The sequence below is a fragment of the Anser anser genome (genome assembly GCF_964211835.1).
Source record: "Anser anser genome assembly, chromosome: 1".
Lineage (NCBI taxonomy): Eukaryota > Metazoa > Chordata > Aves > Anseriformes > Anatidae > Anser > Anser anser.
The window spans coordinates 60,439,687-60,460,079 of NC_139720.1; positions in this window are offsets into that span (position 1 = coordinate 60,439,687).

A 20,393-nucleotide genomic window follows, 5' to 3' on the forward strand; every position below is an offset into this window, starting at 1 on the left:
TGAAGCTAGTGTTAGCATTAGCCATCATTTGCTTCTTTCAGATTCAAGCTGCCTTTTCAAAATTTACACCGCAAACTTTCAAAATATCTTTTTTGAGTGAAAAGCACTAATACACACATATGTCTTTCCAAAGCACAAATTCCACTTTGTAGTAATTCTCCGGTGTGATGTGGGTTTACAAAGAAAAATGAACGAGCAACAGTGCTCTTAAAATATCAAAATGTGATATCATCACATATCAGCACTGGATTTCAGGCCAAAATTTGGTTATGCAATAGCTCCCTCTCCATACACAGTCCAGCTTACTCTGTAATGTGGACAAAGATAGATTGCATGGTCCAGTTCTGCAGTAGAAATATATATCAGATTTAAAATTATGGATGAGCTTCAAGATCCCTTGTGAGTACCCTCCCAGTAAATGGTGTGGTAATAAGCAATCCAACGATGCAACCTGACCTCCCTACCCCTACATCTCTATGTGAAGTCAGGCAGTTTCTGCTCTGCCCTCCTACGTCCCCCACTCCTCCTGGCTGTGCAGGTGCAGGTCAGGAGGTCGGGGCCGCACCATGCTGCTCACAGCTGATTCCAGCTCACTCCGCAATGGATCCACCACGTGCCAAAGTGGAGCCCATGGACCACATGCGTGGCAAATCTATGAAAATACACTTGGGAAAGGGCAGAAAATGCCAAAGGGGAGGAAACAAAGAAGGGAGGGTACACCAGAGGGGACAATGAGGGAGCAAGAGGACAAGGAGAGAAGCTCCATGACCTAACAGGCACACCCCTGCAGGGACTGTGGCCCGTAGAAGACCCATGCTGGAGCAGAGAAGACGAGTAAGAAGGAAGGAGCAGTGGAAGAAAAGAGTGATAAACAAGGAGAGGCAGAGATAAACCACTGCATCCTGTCCCCAAGCCCCCGCACCTTCCATTACCTCTCCAAAGGGCCCGAGTGTAGCCTGTGGCAGTAACAAGGCAGGAGGAGAGGTGTTTGGAGTGCAGCTGAGCCTGGGGAGGGGAGAGGAAGGCTGTTTTAAAGTTTGTCTTCTTTGCTTCCTAATACCCAAGTGAGTATTTAAATATTTATGCTACTGCCAGTAAATTAAGTTAAATTCCCCAAGTCAGTTTTGCCTGTGACAGTAATTGGTAAGTGATTTCCCTGCCTGTATTATGACCCATGAGTTTTCTTGCTCCTGTTCCTCTTATCTTCTCCCCTACTCTGCTGGTGTGAGCAGCTGTGTGGGTACGTGGCTGCTGGCCAGGGCCAACACATCCTAGTAGTAAAAGAGGGTGAAGTTTGGGAGATTAAAGCTAATGGTATTAACGTCATTACAATAATCATTCTTCCTAAATTAAGTTGCTCAGTTACAACGTTCTTATTTCAAGTAAGAGGCTACAATGTAAGGAAGGTCAGCAAAAATTTTGTTTTTAGAGGAAGTGGAAAGGTGCCATGCATAGCACAATCACATAAAATCACATAAAAACAAGAGCAATCGCTGTCTCATAAGGTAGATTGAAACTCCTTAACCCACCAGTACATTGTGTCTTAGGCTTGTCACAAGCTCTGAGCAAGGGCTCAGTCCACCACCCTGGGAAGCCACTAGGAGTTCTGCTAATCACAGTACAGTCAAGACAGGCAGCATGTTGACCTCTACCAAGAAATCCTATTACAGTAGAAAGCCTGCTTTGATTTTTGCATTGGATGGGTAGATGGATTTCAGTCAAAAGCCTGAAAAAGAGAACATACTATTCAAATGTTAGTGTCTCAAACAATTGTTGTCTGATAGCAAAATTTTAATATCAGTTAGAAAGCACAGCATCAAGATTTTCTCCTTCTGCCATGCTTTCAAAATAAACTTTCAACAGTAGAGTGATTGTTTAAATTTCAGAAAGTTATGTCATGCTTGCTTGGCACTGAAAATTAGTTCGTAATAGTGCTATAGAAGAATTTTCACCTCTCTTTGAATAAAAGACAGATCTATATCATATATTACAGCACTTGCTGGAAGGCTCTAGAAAGCATGAAGACTCTTTCATGAGGCATTGCTCAAATGTACAATAGAGACCAGTCTCCCCCTTTCCTAAAGAAATGTAAAACTCGACAAGTTTTCTCACCACGTATTTACAGCTTTCTCAGAATTGTTTGAATGTCATACAAGTTGTAAGTGCACAAATTTAACAGACAGCCCACTCACAATTGAAGTCACTTAATAGAAAAAGACCCTCTGTTTTTAGAATTGATTCTGTCACGGGGAGTCATTTGCCCCATACATAACAGACTGACTACTAGCTGAACAGTCTTCAGAAGTTAGTTGGTGAATGTGACAGCCACAGAGAAATTCTGTCCTTTCATACTTGTTCTGGCCTTCAACAGATCCCTTTTCCATGCCTCTCCTGGCCTCACATCTCTGTAATAATCTTTGTCATGAATCCTCATGGCTGTAGGTTTTGTGTACATGGCTGCACACAACCACTTTCTCCCTGAAAGTGGAAGACTTGAGAAATAGCATGCTTGTGTTCAGCTCCTTAACCTAACTATGTTGACCAGAAAAATTTCAAATCTCTGCCGGTATGCTGGTTCTGGTCTACTCCATCCAAGGTTTGAGAGAAGATGGGAAGATGGGAAGTTTCTTGCAGCAAGGACACAGCCTTTTCTCTATGGAGCAGGAACAGGGATCAACAGAGCGAGAGATCTCCTCTTTCACAGTGATCATCCAGCCATGACTGTTTGATAGTGAATTGGTCTGAAATAAGAATTAGTGGCCTCAGAAAATGCCTAAATTCACATTCCCAGCCCCAGAATACAATGAAACCTCTCCTGAAAACAGAAAAACAACAACAACAAAAACCAACAATACCAAACTAAACCAACAAAACCCAGAAATGAGCACTGCTAACTACCAGCCTAATACTGTTTACCATAATTTTGGTCAGCTAATTAGTGTAGAATACAGAGGGGGAAAAATGAATGCCAACATAAAAACGAAAACCACAATTATGGCATCATATCATTTAAGCAAATCAGATAATGAAACTGTGTTTGAAGATCACATTTGTGCTGGTACACTTTGTTTTAACTGTTTCAACAAACAAAATTTATTCAAATACCAGAAGATGAGAATATATGGTCAGTTCAAACTCTTCACTTGTCTTACAAATTGTTCTACAAATGGCAATGAAAATTTCTGCAATACAAAAAACAGACTGTTTTATTGTAATTGGTGGATTTAGAGTATCAGTTCCTTAGCTGGTGGAAATGGCTATAGAACCACCAGAGCCAAAAGATCACTTATGATTTCTATAAACAAAGGTTCTGGCTTGCAGCTGACAATGGTATTATTTTCAGTACAGTAAGGGGAAAGTTGCTGTGCCAGCACTAATGCTGCTGCACATTCTTCCCTGACTTCCTGATTTGTTTTGTGTCTTTGGCTACCTTATAAACCACTACAGTTGGTTAGGAAGAAAGAAGAGCATTTTTTTCGTTTTAATCCTTCTCAAAACTCTTACTTATTGGGCAACTTTTTTTTTTTTTAAGAGTTCTGTCCAAAAGATGTTTTAAAAATTGAATTTTAAACTAAAAATGAGAGATTATCTCAGTCCAACTCATTTCCTTACCTTTGAATATTTTATTGGGATTCCTCTCTCAGAATCATGTTTTTAATTTTAATATTGTTTTAAAATATTTTTCCTTAAAATGTTATAAATAACACTTTAATCTTTTCAGAGGAATTTAATTCTTTTCTGGAGTTTTTAGGTCTAAAAAAAAATTGTCCTGTTATTTCTTAAGAAGATATTCTCTATTGTTAGGCTATTTCAGAATCACATATGAATATCATAATGTAAAGGATATAAATAGAAGCCCTCAAGTGTTTAAATCCTGATGTATTTCTGATTTGAGAACTTATCATTCAATCACAAGAGACATACTTACTTGGCTAATTTTACACCTGTAACTTATTCTGCTTAGGTCAATCAAATAATTAGAGCCATAAAATTAGGTATTTGGATAAATCATTGCAGAGGTTAGATATAAAAATTTAATTATCTCTTCTGGGGCCTAAATAGAGAACTGTACCATGGAGATACATGCATGTGTAGACAGATAAGTTCTTCAATGGAAAACCCACACCTAAAACCTCCACTTTACAACTAGGCCCAATATATTGGTCCAGTTGTTCGTATCAGCAGGCCTTCTCAGGAAGCTTCTTCTTTGGCTCCATGTAACCAAAGGAAGTGACTTTCTGCTGGGAAATCCCATGAAGACAGAAGACCAAAAACCACAACAGAAGCACAAGGAACTAATAATGACAAGTACACTGAAGAAAAAAATTAAAGATTTTAAAGTGACATATGAAACAATGACTTTGATTAATCTATAGTCATAATGAGTACTCCCTTAAATATTGGAATAGCTAAAACACCTACAAGGTAATAATACTGCAGTGTGAAGTGAGCAAAGCAGGAATAGAAATATGAGAGAACTTTACAAAAATAGCCATGGATAAAGGAAAGATTGTCATTAGCAGGTGAGCCTGATAAAGGGTAAAAATGGAAACCTTAAAGACAAAGCATGTAGAAAGAACATTACATTTTAATAACCCTCTTAATGGTGAAGCTGGGGAAACCAAACAAGAACTAGTCATTTTCCAGTTATTTGTGGAAGAAACATGCCTTCAGATTCAAGTGGCATTCAGATCATTTGGGATTAATTCAATACTCCATTTCAACACTGTTCTCCCCAGATCGTTAAGCTGAGATCTGACAAATGGTAAGAATAGGTGACTTTTTGACTCCAAAGAATGGATGGAAGAATTTTTGTCTATTTTGAAAAAGCTGAAGGGACAGGACAAGAATGTAATAACTACTATAGCATCTGCATCCATATCACAACTTTGAAACACTGCCTTTACACAGCCTTTACACTTTACGTAGTCACGGCACCAAGCCTGTCAGAGTTTAAGAAGCATTTGGACTGTGCTCTTAGTCATATGGTCTGAATTTTTGGGTAGACCTGTGTGGTGCCAGGAGCTGGACTCCATGATCCTCATGGGTCCCTTCTAACTTGGGATATTCTATGACTCTCTGATTCTATACACTGCTTACACTTACAGCCATATCAATAAAAAACAGACATTACAAGTTAGGCACTGAAATACATATGGTTTTGGTGCCTTGTCTCCAGTATGCAGTATGTTACTTTCCTTAGGCCCCCTCTGAAGCTTTTGGAGACAGTTTTGTAAGCTCCAAACCAGCAGGCACAGCACCACACAGGAAATAAAAGCACTTTATCTAGCTAGTAAGAAACATTAGAGAAAACGTGGCTGAAATCCCAGCCCCTTCCTTCCTTTTAAAACCCTGCTGGGGGATATGGCAGTGGTATACAAATCAAATGTGTTACAGACTGGCTGAATGTTTGCAGGAATGCCACAGACAACGGTTCCCTCCTCGGTTGCAGGAGCTCAACCTCATATTCCCCATCATTCAGGAGCATGCCCTAAGCAGTAGGCCTGCATGTTAGATCACGGCTACAGCACTTCTTCACCTTCAGGCTGGGACATCTAAGTTGGAGTCTCTGTTAGCCATTGAAGGGACTGTATCCAAATCTCGTATTTCCATAGCAAGCGTTCTCACCATTAAACCACAATGCTAAAACTAGGCAGCTCTCACCTGAAATGAAACATCTAAAATTGCTTGAGGTGAAAGGCCTGTTCATTAGGACTAGGAGTGATCCAGAAGCAGCAGCCAGCCTGAGCCATGCAGGGGACCTCAGACAGAAGAACTATAGTGTCTGGATCCTGGGCAGTGTAAGGAAGGAGGACACCGATCGTTTCAGACTGGGCCATTACGAGATACTAATAAAAGTCACACTGCTTCTTCAGCTTGGAAAGAAAAAAAAAAAAGGAGGTGGAATGACAAAAATCTATAGAATTAGTATTAACTTAGAGAATATGAATAAAGAATATGAATACAGTCCTTGTATCGGAAGGGGCAGTAAGGGACACCACAGGAGGCAGGTACCCAACCAGCAAAGGCTACGGTACTTCACATAAAAATAGGTTATCATACAGAAGACGTTATCTACAGGACGTTGCAGAAACTAAGAAATAATACCTTTTTAAAAAGAAATGAGCAAAATTTACTCAAGGCTATTAAATATAATCAAATATATATTATCAAATTCTTTAAGCCGCAAGTCTCTGGGGAATGCCAGGATGTCTGCACGTAGTGACCTTTGCAGCACTTTTCTGTTACATTCAGATATCTAATCATCTACTGAAGCTGAAAAGCAAGTGAAGAGGTGTTGATGCAATTAAATGCTCACTGAGTCAGGCAACTGCAGAACAGCGCTCTTTAGCTCAGTTGGGGTAACAGTACAAAACTATTTCCTAATGATAATACATCCAGGTAGAGCCTGGAAACAAGTCTGAGGTGGTGATGATTTGACAAAAGGAAATATTCTCAGAATAGATACATGCTTTCTAAGAAAACCCATATAAGTATGTAACGGTAAGGTTTCTGGCTGCAGTGCAAGAATTTGGGATTGTTGGTGGGACACATTTTGCAGTTCAAAAAAAAGAGTAGCAAAATGTGAGGTTTTTATGAGGTTCATATGAGGTTCAAGAAGACAGACCACTTAAGCATTTCTTGAGGTGCCACATCTGTTGTTGCTGTACAAGAGGAAAAATCAACATATATTATTAAGCAAGCTCTAAAGTATATTTAAATCCTCTGGAAATTACCAGGCTTAGCAAAATACACCTATAACGGAAAGCAGTAGAAGAGAATCAGCCTGGAATCCCAAGAGAATCCCAAGTCTGTAGTGCAAGAGAATAGAAATAATCATTGCCATATTAATGAAAATACCATTTTTTTTTCATTATAAGTATACATTTTTATTTGTTATAAGAACACAAGCTGATCTTTGTCTTAAAATAAATTAAACACTGTTGAGGATACTAGTATAAAGCCTACAAAATGTATTTATTTCCCTTGTAACTTCAAAATAGGCAGAAAAAGTATGGAGACTATATAAAAGCAATACATTTCAATTTAAATAAGAGAAAAACATTTTTAAGAAATCTGAGTTTTCTGCATTATTCAAATTTTCATAGCAAATGTGCAAATTAATCAGAAGGTCAAGAACCAGAAATAAAAACTGTATGTTGGCACTCACCTCCTGAAAACTCAAAAGAGAAATCAGTTTGGGCTTTCAACCAAAAGATGAAATGCTTCATAAGAACTTTACTCCAGATATTTTTGCTGCAGGTTACTTTTATCTTAAATAATTAAAAATAAGGTCACCTGATAGCCTGGCCCAAATTGTGCAATGTGCAACAGGAAGGCCAACAGCCCCTCACAGGCAGATGCACCACGAAGTGAATGTGCCAATATTTTCAATATTAGGCTTTTACAATGTGGGATCACATTTTGACATCTTTCTCATGTGAATTAGTACCATACTCTATGACCGGTTCCACAAAGTTAAGAAAATGTGTGTATATATGTGTGTGTATATGTATGTGTGTATATATATATATTATACATATATATGTTACATATAAAAAAAACGTCAGAAGCATAGCAGTTTGAGCCTCTGACAAAATGGCCTTTTTCCACCAGGAAGGTGGACATCTATTTCCTACATAGGGCTGAGAAGAAAAAAATAAAGTAGTAGAGACATGAAAACCATTAGTCTGAAAGAAAGGAAGGTGTATGGTTAAGAGGAAGATATTTTTAAATAGTTAAGAGAGGTAATCTATTGACAGAGTTCCGTTGGAGACATGAAAACACATCTGACCTTACAGTCAAAAGTACTGAATAAAAGTAATTAAAATACAAGAACTATTTAAAGCTATTATTGGTATTATAATTGTCACATTGCCAAAAAAAAAAAATCCCAGCACATTCTGTTTCTATTGAAGGGGTAGAATGAAGTCAGATTTCTGCCAGAATTCTAGATAAGAGAAACTCATTTTAAGGAACTGCAGGGTGGTAAAGGAAACTCTTCAAAAATAGAATTCCTCTCATTACTATGCTCTGAAGATGACCATAAAAACAAGCTGTCCAAATAATGGGCTTTTATGCTTTGATGATACAAATATTTGTATGGGCATAAAATGCTATGACTAGCAAATAAATGCTTCCTATATTACCGGGAAGTGTTGAAGAAGCACTTAGGCTTTGGGGGTTTTTACAATCTGATGTTAAAGAAAACCTGTACCTTGAAGGTAGGGTAGGAGGCATTCTGGTAATATTGTTTCTTGTCTTGGAACCTTTTTCTGAATGGCAATTTTCTGAAACAGTGGTTTATGGGTTTACATTTCAAATGAAACTGTCTTTTTGTCATGGCTTCTATTTGGCCACACTCTTTTCAGTTTCTTTTGGGGTAAAAGAAGTAGTAAAATCCAACAACTAACTTGTCTGAGAGGTGGGTCCATTTTATTTATTTTTTTCTTTTATATGTTCCATTGTGTAAAGGGTTAGAAAAATGAAATATAAGGGGAAAAGAGATCAGGTAACATAAAAAATTAGGAATGGCTTGATAGCTACATCCACTCAACAGCCAAAGAAGCCCAAAGATCCATATAAATATTTTAAAATCAAATTTCTTTGAGAGAGACCTACAATAGAAGGCAAAATGCCTGTTGAATTATCATTGAATTCAACAAAGAACCAAGAATCTTGGTGGCTACGCCACACCTTAGCCTCACATGTATGCTGTAAACGTCTTCCATGGAATTCCCCCGGCCCACACAGGGATACGCCATACAATACGATCTCAGCAAGTCTAGCTCAGTTAAGTTTTCTAGGATGTATATGATAGGTACAAAAGAAACACCAAAAAGCTTGAAGCAGATTGAGAAATGGAATTGTGGCTTTACAAATTAAGGCTTCTGGTTGCCTCCCGTGAAATTGTTATTAAGCTGTTGGGAGGCTAACTACTGAGCTCAGTCATATACAAGAACCCAGAATAAAGACAGGAGAGGTTTAATTAGAAGTTACTTCTTTAAAGACCACTTCATAGATTTTATGAGCTAGGGATCCAGCTCTAGAAAATATTCAGATGTAATTTTAAACTCATGTCTAATTAGAAGCACATTTTGCCTTAAAACTAAGTATGTGCTTAACACATCCAAAAAAAGTTGAGCTCCAGATTACTACATAGTAAGGGGTAATCCCTTGTATTTTATTAGATCCCCCAAATGATGTCAGACATCTTGAAAGAGTAAATACATATAACATCCCAGAGAAGGCAGCTTGCAAGTTACATATTTAACACGATGCAGCAAGGAGCCACATGACTCTTCAAATCAAATAGTATTTTTAACCCGTGACTTTGAGAAATTACTTTTGTCATTTCAAGCCAAGCTCTTAACATTATTTGTGCAAAATATATGTTGGAATCTTGAATAACTTTTAGAGTCAGTGAATATATAGCCTACTCAGTTAAATCAAGCACAACAGAAAGATTACATATTTCATATGCACAGCCTGAGAGATCAAGTTTTACTGCATCCCATGTCAGGCAGTTACAACAACATAAGGGATGATCTCTAATTCTTTTCTGTGCTCTTTCAAATCAGCTTTTTCTTCTCCCATCACCTGGACAGCACTGCAACTTCATGGGACAAGCAGCTGTTTGACTGGAATACAGGCTGTGCTGAAGGAAGGATGGGCTCATCTAGGAGGAAGCTGTACCAGCTACACAGGATGCCAGGGGCTGTATAAGAGGTAAATTGTGACTGGTAATTAGAAAAGCAGAAGATGCTGGGAGATAAGACTGGGAGCTAGAGGTCACAGGAGATGGTAGGTGGTTGCACAGACACTGGCCCTGAACTCCAGTGAGCTCACTGGAGTGATGGGGAGAGGTGCCAGAAAGAGATTTCACTGGGACTTGAGAAGAGAGTCTTGGAACAAATTCAGCAAGAAGACTTAAGGAAGAGAATTTGAACCAATTTTGTGGGGCCTGGATTAAGAGAGTAGGACTGGGAGTGAGAAGTCTGAGCCAAGAAGCCTTAGGTTGAGGGGTGCAAGAAGACTAGGAGTCAAAGACAGGGGCCGGGGAAGACTTGTATGTAAAAGATCATAGAATCATAGAATCATAGAATATCCTGAGTTGGAAGGGACCCTTAAGGATCATCAAGTCCAACTCTTGACACCGCACAGGTCTACCCAAAAGTTCAGACCATGTGACTAAGTGCACAGTCCAATCTCTTCTTAAATTCAGACAGGCTCGGTGCAGTGACCACTTCCCTGGGGAGCCTGTTCCAGTGTGCAACCACCCTCTCTGTGAAGAACCCCCTCCTGATGTCGAGCCTAAATTTCCCCTGCCTCAGCTTAACCCCGTTCCCGCGGGTCCTGTCACTGGTGTTAATGGAGAAAAGGTCTCCTGCCTCTCGACACCCCCTTACGAGGAAGTTGTAGACTGTGATGAGGTCTCCCCTCAGCCTCCTCTTCTCCAGGCTGAACAGGCCCAGTGACCTCAGCCGTTCCTCGTACGTCTTCCCCTCCAGGCCTTTCACCATCTTTGTAGCCCTCCTCTGGACACTCTCCAACAGTTTCATGTCCTTTTTATACTGTGGTGCCCAGAACTGCACACAGTACTCGAGGTGAGGCCGCACCAGCGCAGAGTAGAGCGGGACAATCACCTCCCTTGACCTACTAGCGATGCCGTGCTTGATGCACCCCAGGACACGGTTGGCCCTCCTGGCCGCCAGGGCACACTGCTGGCTCATATTCAACTTGCTGTCAACCACGACCCCCAGATCCCTCTCTTCTAGGCTGCTCTCTAGCGTCTCATCGCCCAGTCTGTACGTGCAGCCAGGGTTTCCCCGTCCCAGGTGCAGGACCCGGCACTTGCTCTTATTGAACTTCATGCGGTTGGTGATCGCCCAGCTCTCTAACCTATCCAGATCCCTCTGCAAGGCCTTTCCACCCTCATTCGAGTCCACAACTCCTCCAAGTTTGGTGTCATCAGCAAACTTGCTCAAAATACCTTCTATTCCTACATCCAGATCGTTTATAAAAATATTGAAAAGTACCGGCCCTAAAATGGAGCCTTGAGGGACACCACTGGTGACCTCCCGCCAGCCTGACGCAGCCCCATTTACTATAACCCTTTGGGCCCTGCCCGTTAGCCAATTGCTCACCCATCGTATGATGTTTTTATTTAGCTGTATGGTGGACATTTTGTCCAGTAGGATCCTATGGGAAACCGTGTCAAAAGCCTTGCTGAAGTCCAAAAAAATCACATCAGCTGGTTTCCCTTGGTCCATCATACGGGTGATCTTATCATAAAAGGAAATCAGGTTAGTTAGGCAGGACCTGCCCTTCACAAACCCATGCTGGCTGGTACCAATGACTGCTTTGTCCCCCAGGTGAGCCTCAATAAGTTCGAGAACCATCTTCTCCATGATTTTACCAGGCACTGACGTGAGACTGACAGGCCTGTAATTGCTAGGGTCTTCTTTCTGACCCTTCTTGTAAATCGGCACAACATTTGCCAGCTTCCAGTCTACCGGGACCTCTCCAAATTCCCAGGATCGTTGAAAAATAATTGAGAGAGGTTCCGCGATGACGTCCGCCAGCTCTTTCAGCACCCAGGGATGAATCCCATCCGGACCCATGGACTTGTAGGGATCCAGGTGGAGTAGCAAATCCCGCACACGTTCAGGGTCGGTTGGGAGTTTGTCATCCCCACCGTCCCAGTCCTCTAGCTCAGGGCACCCTGGGTCCCGAAGCCCATCATCGGCATTGAAGACAGAGGCGAAGAAGGCGTTAAGCGTCTCTGCTTTGCCTATGTCATTGTCTGTGAGGAGACCTTCCCTGTCAAGGAGCGGCCCTATGTATTCTTTAGTTCTCCTTTTTCCATTCACATATCTGAAAAAGCCCTTTTTATTTTCTCTCACAGACACAGCCAGCTTCAACTCAAGGTGTGCTTTGGCCACACGAGTTTTCTGCCTACAAACACGAACGGCATCCCTGTATTCTTTCCATGACACCTGGCCCTCCTTCCAGTAGCGAAACACTCTCTGTTTCCGCCTAATCTCCATTAGAATGTTCCTGGTCAGCCACGCCGGCCTCCTGCCCCGCCTGCCTGACTTGCGATATTTAGGAATTGCTTGATCTTGTGCTTCTAGGAGGCATCGTTTAAAGAATGACCAGCACTGGTGGACATCGAGGCCTTCAAGAGCAGTTTCCCAGGGGACCTTGCTGACTAGTTCCCTGAGCAGCCTGAAGTCCGCTTTCCCCATATCTAGGGATGAGGTTTTGGTGGCACTTTTCTTTCTGTCACCGTAAATTTTGAACTCAACCACTTCATGGTCGCTTTGACCAAGGCGGCCACCAATCAATAAGATAAGGGCAGGAGGGGTAGAGCTTGAGGAATGGAGGAGGAAGGGCAAACGTCCTTTTCCCAATCCCATACAGTGGGGCCCAAGATTTCATCACGGCTCTGCAGAAGCACTATCCCAAGACAGAAAAGACCAAAATCAAAACATAATCATATCCCTTCCCTCTTCCCTGGGTGCATATTTGAACATTCTCCTTTCAAGGACCCTACTTTTTTTCTGTGCCTGGCATAAATAATAAATCTTACTCTAATGCTGAACTGGGTAAACAAGACTGTCATCTGTAGAAATGCTGCTGCATCTGTTGCAGAAGTTATAAATTCTCTAGAGATTAAGGAAGAGAGAGGATGCTCTCAAAGTTAAAGCAGCTGAATGCTGCCCTGGAGAAGTGGGTTCTGACCCTGTCTTTACCACAGAGTTCCCAAATGATGCTAGGCAAGTCCCTTTGAACAAACTTTCACAGGTGGTCACTAGCTGTGTGTTCCTCATTTTCTGGATGTCTGACTTGAGACCTCAGTACAGATTTGCAGAAATGCTGAGTAGTACCAGCTGCAACTGTTGTCACTGAGCACCAGCCGAGCCCGTAAACTGCCCACAAATGCTGAACTCTCTAAAACAAGAGTTCTTAGGCATCTCATATCAAATAAAAAAAATAAGTGAGTATTCCCTAATTTAATCTCTTTGTGCCTTTGTTTCACATGTATAAAGCAGGGACAATAAAATTATCTTCACAACTCAAAGCTCTTATGAACATAAATGTCTATGCTTATGCAGCATTTATGTGCTGTAATGGGAGGAGCATAAAAAAGTCCATAAAGAGGTTAGCAATGCTCTCTTGAAAACAACAACTGACAGCACGTAGCAAGCTATGCATGGGGATGCAATTAGTAATGAAATCCCACTGGTTAGTCAGTCATTAAATGAGCACTAACCCATGCATGCACGGCAAAGGTCGTGTAGCAGGAACAGCTGGTGATGACGTCCAGATACTATCTTAACACATGTATATAGGGAGGGCAAATTAAAACTGTACCACTCAACCAAATTTGGCCATATTGTAACTAACTTTTGAGTACTAGATTTGTGATCACATTATCCTTTCAAAGTAGTTTCAAAACTGTATGCATAGACAAGAGGGTTGTGTTTTACCAGTTTCCTACTTTAGACTATACTCTTATTTTCCTTTTTAAAGACTGGTGGATTCTTAAAAGGCCTCTTATTCAGACCTATTTGCCAACAGTTAAGTATTAAATATTACTGATAATAAATACCACAAGTTGCCTTTTGAAGAGGTTTTTCTTTGCTATTTCAAGGTACAAAGACTGATCAAAAAATTTTTCTTTGTGAAGATGACATTGACCAGTAATAACTTTGAACTAAAATTCAAAGTGAAAGGAACCAAAAGAAAGGAAAATAAGCTGAAGAAAATGTCATCAACCCTATGATCAATAACCTATAAGTACAAAATTCTTATGAGAATGCTAGAAAATAATTGTAAATCTGCTTTTAGAAGACTTATTTGACTCAGCATAATGTTTATTATAAATAAGTTCCTCTTTTTTTTTTTTTAATAGAACGTGAAACTTGCTAGCATACGGTAGCACCATTCTCACAGAAGAAAAGCAATAATTCCACATCCTACGTTTCAGCAGACATACCAGCTTTATTTTAAAACTTTTGAAGAAGTGAATTCATTCATTACACAAAAATACATGGAAAGTATTTTTATACAGAAATTAGAAGGCATTGCATAGGTAGATAGCCCAATAAATAGTTTGATACAGACAGAGCTGTGTGGCAAGAAGGAGAACAAGGCCAAAGCAATTAAGCTGATAAACATCTTTTGTTCTATGTCAATGTAGAAGATTTGCCTTGCACAGATCAACAGCAGATAATCTCAATTAGCCAGTGTATCTTGCCAGTTGGAATGAGTACCTGGCCAGAACACCTCTCTTTTGGGTCATTTGACCAAAGAATTGAAGATGAAGGAGTCTTTGAAATTATGTTTTTGTCTATACCAGTAGTGAACTGTATTATAGAGCGTATTGCCTTTGATCTTAATGGAAGTACTCTTTGGCTGTATCACAGTATCACAGATTTCTAGGTTGGAAGAGACCTCAAGATCATCGAGTCCAACCTCTGACCTAACACTAAGTACTCCACTAAACCATATCGCTAAGCTCTACATCTAAACGTCTTTTAAAGACCTCCAGGGATGGTGACTCCACCACCTCCCTGGGCAGCCCGTTCCAATGCTTAATAACCCTTTCGGTAAAGAAGTACTTCCTAACATCCAACCTAAAACTCCCCTGTCGCAACTTTCGCCCATTCCCCCTCGTCCTGTCACCAGGCACGTGGGAGAACAGACCAACCCCCACCTCTCTACAGCCTCCTTTAAGGTAACTGTAGAGAGCAATAAGGTCACCCCTGAGCCTCCTCTTCTCCAGGCTGAACAAGCCCAGCTCCCTCAGCCGCTCCTCGTAAGACTTGTCCTCCAGACCCCTCACCATCTTGGTTGCCCTTCTCTGGACTCGCTCGAGCACGTCCATGTCCTTCTTGTAGCGAGGGGCCCAAAACTGAACACAGTACTCGAGGTGCGGCCTCACCAGAGCCGAGTACAGGGGCACAATCACTTCCCTAGACCTGCTGGCCACACTGCTTCTTATACAGGCCAGGATGCTGTTGGCCTTCTTGGCCACCTGGGCACACTGCTGGCTCATATTCAGCCGACTATCAACCACTACTCCCAGGTCCTTCTCGGCCAGGCAGCTTTCCAGCCACTCATCTCCCAGCCTGTAGCTCTGCTTGGGGTTGTTGCGCCCCAGGTGCAGGACCCAGCACTTGGCCTTGTTGAACTTCATACAGTTGACCTCAGCCCATCGGTCCAGCCTATCCAGATCCTCCTGCAGAGCCTTCCTGCCCTCGAGCAGATCGACACACGCACTTAGCTTGGTGTCATCTGCAAACTTACTGAGGGTGCACTGGACGCCCTCATCCATATCATCGATAAAGATATTAAAGAGGACCGGCCCCAGTACTGAGCCCTGGGGGACACCACTAGTGACCGGCCTCCAACCAGATTTGACTCCATTCACCACAACTCTCTGGGCCCGGCTATCCAGCCAGTTTCTAACCCAGCGAAGCGTATGCCAGTCCAAGCCCCGAGCAGCCAGTTTCTTGAGGAGAATGTTGTGGGGAACGGTGTCAAAAGCCTTACTGAGGTCAAGGTAAACCACATCCACAGCCTTTCCCTCATCCACCAAGCGCGTCACTTTGTCATAGAAGGAGATCAGGTTCGTCAAGCAGGACCTGCCTTTCATAAACCCATGCTGACTGGGCCTGATTGCCTGCTTGCCATGCAAGTGCCGCGTGATGACCCTCAAGATAATCTGCTCCATGAGCTTTCCTGGCACTGAGGTCAAACTGACAGGCCTATAGTTCCCCGACTAGCTGTATGTCCTGTATCTGATTAATATGTCTGAATATATTCTCATTTCACAACTGTAGTTACAATTAAATGCATAAATATTCTGTGTAATTTAGGCCTCCCTTTACCAAGCACCTATTTTAGCTGGGATTCTAGATAGCTGTTAAAGACTGTATGAATAGGTTAGTTTTATACCTTATTATACTACTGCAAGAAGCTCTGGAAAGCACACAATTTTTTTTGTTTGTTTGTTTTTGATGAGGTCTTTTGGTCTTTATGTTTATCCCCTGCCACCATAAGTAGCTTCTACTGATCTCTGAATCATTTCCCTGTGACATTCCAGGTGCTGCGTGACACACCACATGAATAACTGAATTTAGCTGATGAGCACACAGAGGAGTAAATGAACCCATAGAGGAAGGCGGCACAGGAAAACTTCAGAAAGTTGGCACTGAAGTAAAGAAGCTTCAGTTGAAAGTAGGGTATAGCAATTGGAAAATAAAGTCACACATTTCTTATTCCTTACAAAGCTGTTTTTTTGTTGTGGTGGTGGTTTTTTGTTTGGTTGTTTTTTATTTTTGTTTTAGATTCGATTGTAAATTTCATTTCAAATTTGTAGCTGACTGCTGTTTTCAAAGGCTTTGAAAAATATACATCCTCCTTCTGAATTCTATTGGTCCCTTCCATAATTTTAATGATCCTGCTTTTTCCTGGATGTCTTCAGAGGGTACATGCCTTACGTTTGTTGGAAAGTGCTAAAGAAGAGCTTTCTGGGGCTCAAGGAACCTGCTGATTATGCTGTGGACTTTTCTGAACTGGATATCTAAAAAACGAGGTGCATGTGACTGTGAGGGAATAGACTTGCTGATCCAAGTGATCCCTTCTGTCCTGTGCTCCAAACTGGTTTGATGAACATGTACCATGATTATTGTCATAAAAATACCAATAATATAAACAAAAAATAGCAAGGTTTTTTGTTTGCTTGTTTGTTTTGAGCTAGTATGTTCAGATTTTTAATTTGTATGTGCTACACATTGTCATAAACACATCTCTTCTTACCACTCATGGAGACATCAGAGGTTAAGTCCTTATCAATGAAATTTCATATTTTGTCTAACACATTCTGAAGCACTGTACAATCAGGCCAGTTTTCGCATTGTTGCTGACTGCAATACAAAATGAAAACTGACATGCACTTCAGTAATTGTTCTGGTTCCTGACAAATTGAATTTTTTTTATCACAAAAAACTCTGAAAAGTTAGTGAGCTTTTAAAAGAACAGTTTGAACTGTTGGAACTGATAATTTGAATGAATTTATGTTAAGCAAATATTTGTGATATGTAGATAAGTGGTTTGGTGTCACATTAAAGAAAACAGAATTGTTATTCACTTGTTGTCAACAGGGAAGCCACTCCTATCTCAAAGTGGAAGGGTTAAAGGAGGAATTAGCAGCCATATATGTATATTGGGACAGTAAATGTTTCTGGGTGATGTATTGACAAATGAAGGCAAAACTGTTCTGAGACAAGAAAAGGCTTCTAAACTTCGGGCGTTTCTACTTGTACCTATTTCAATAAACTTTTTGTTTTGGTTGGTTACCATGCTTCCCATGCCGCACAAGTTTCACCTTTTTTTTTTTTTTTTTTATAAATAATTTTAAATGAAGAGAATGAGAAGCATAAAAACTAAGCTAAAATCAATGGGTTGGTGTTCTTTTCCCCTCATGATCATGACAGCCTCCCTGGTCTTTATAGGAGTGCCTTTGTGGTCTAAGAAACTTTCACAATTTTAAAAAGAGTCCTGGCAAGAAATTTGGACAAAGCCATGCAGAGCCACTTGTTAAGGACATTCTGTATATCTGTGGCCGACATATATACTCCCACTCACACCGCCTTTCCAGGGGTAAATCAAAATCCTGCTGCTCAGGATGTTGCTCACTCACTGCTCATTTGATGATCCATATTGTATTAAAAATATTGTATTAACCCTTAATTAAGAAGTCCTGGGAAAAAGATACGCTTCAGAGACTTCGTTCCAGCAAATACACTGCAAATTTTAGGGATGTATTTACTTGTGAGTTGAAAGGGCTCTGTATTGCTCTTCCAACAAGAGTGAGCCTCGTGAAATAGCAGATTGGGGAAACAGCCACCAGAGAAATGATAACTGCGGCCTCGAAAGCGATGGAGAGATTCCTGTCCACTTAAACTCCAGTGAGTTTGGGACCAGACCTAGGAGAAGAGTGCCTGGCAGCCCTTAGAAGAATAAAGTAGGGGACACAGGTGATCTGCAGAGTCAAAAAAGAGTAGAAGATGTGGTTTCTGTACGATGGAGGAAACCAGTGTAAAAGGCAATGGGTCTGTATGAAAACAACACCTTTTTGAAACTATAATGCTGAGAAGAATAAAAGCCTATGGCTGGCACAATAAACAGACATTTACACCTGCACCTAGTAACTAAAGCTTCAACAGAACAAAACTAGAGCTGTGCCAATGACAAATGAGAGTCACTAACTATATCACTAACTGTACTGTGAGTTTTCAGTCCAAATTTATTTTTCTTTTCAGAAGCAAGGCCATTTATGAAGTATTTAGGCAACAATGTAATCTGTAAAAAATGCAATTTCTGGCATATACCATTAGGCTAAACTATACTTATAATTTATTTATTTTCTAATAATTTATTTATTTTATTCTTATTAAACAAACAGCTTGATTTAAAAAAAAATGGGTGTTCTATATCCCATCCAGTCTATACAGTTAGATGATGAAAATAAACTCAGTCCTGAGGCAACTATAGAAAACGAGGATTTATCCTGCTTTCTGCAGAGGATGCAAGATCTCTTGGACAGCCAACAGCCCCACTGTCTGGTGTTGATCATGTACTGCACCAGAACTGAGTTCTTGCTTCTTGCTTTGGAGGTATGTGTGTCATCCGCTGGTTGGTTGATTTTTAGTTTAGTGTGCCTCTGGGAAATTCCTGGGATTGTAATTGGAAGTTTGTTATACAGAGATCTTGTCAATTAATCCACATTTCAGAAATGCAAGTGATAAGTGAAGAAATTAGTGTAATGCATAGAAGTAATATATAAAAAATACAAGCCAGAATGAATGGACCAGTTGCACACAACATTACCAAAGGTTTAGCCAAGTGTTTAAAAGTAACCATGCTGTCAGACCATCACTGGAGAAAGGATTAGCCCTCTGAACATGTGTTTAAATGTAAGTTGAGAAGTGATCAAAAACATTGTCAAATGCGCATACCGCGCTTCCAAGCTTCTAAGTCCCTGACAGTCAGCAGCGCAGCTGTACTGACCAGAAGGTAGCGTTCCACCTGCAAACGTTCTAGCTCACAACTAAGTCCAAAATCTACCTTTTCCTGCTCATTTTCCTTACCTGTGTAATTACAAGTTCTACAGAAATGTAGGGAAGGCTCAGTATGATGTCTCCATCCAACGCATACAACCCAAAGCTAAAAGCTTCTCCATGCCAAGTAGGGGAACGGCTAAAACAGATGGATGGGGTGGGAAGTAGGTTGCACCATCTACGATTAAACTAGGGATTTTTTAAAGGTTTGTGCTCAAATTCATTGGAAAGTCATTACATTACTCCATTTTGAAGACCAACACATGCAAGATTATGAAATGATGTTGCAATTCAAAATAACACAATTATCCATCAACTGTTACTAAAAATAAAGATATTAATGTAATAATTGACACTTGAAAATTTCTAGGGTAAAGTTTTCATAGCACAATAGCATACAATACAGCATATGTTAGCAGAGGTGGCTCACTGAAACTGCTATACCTGAAGTCCCACAGATATTAAAAATCCATGTGCAGGTCCAGCAGCTGTTCTGAAACCATAGGAACTGCTTAAAGGGAGCTTATTACAGGGCCAATGCACAAAGCAGTCATAAACGGTAGGTAGAATAGCTCATAAGCAATTATGTTACAATGGCATTTAAGAAAACAGTTCCAGCCTTACCTTTAATTAGCATATTTGGGAGGTGAGGAGAAGCCACTTGCCTTATGTGCCCCTGAGGTCTCATGAAATCCATTCTTACACTGGAGATATTTAATTTTACAAACCCAAACTGACTTTTTCATTAGCAGAAAATCCTTCTGAAGGAGAAAATACAATTTTGCTTATATATAATTCATAGGTGGGGAAGTTGTATCAAATCAAAGAGGTACTTTTTTTCTTCCTGAGGAACATGCCAGAAAACAAACTAAAGAAACTCATGTGAGAAGGAAAAAGCTATGATTTATTTCGGGTATGCGTTTGGGGACGGGAAGGTACTTAAATTCAAAAGAAGATCTGCAAATCTTCCTTCTGCATCAGTCACCGGCTGCTCTACTAGTTCAACTTTTGCTCCTGGGAAAACTGACAGAATTATAGGTCTAGCTATTCAGTGACAGAATGGCTTCTGAGCTATTACCAGTCAGGAATGAGATCTACGAATAATGGGATAATTCTGTGAAAACACCAGCTCCAATGTGCCAGTTCACTCAATGACCGCTCAGGTTTCAGCTAACACATAGCTCATGCTAAGGCCTGGCATATACTGGGAGCCATTTGGTCAAAGTTGAGCAACACGTTGGTCATTATGCAGCTGTC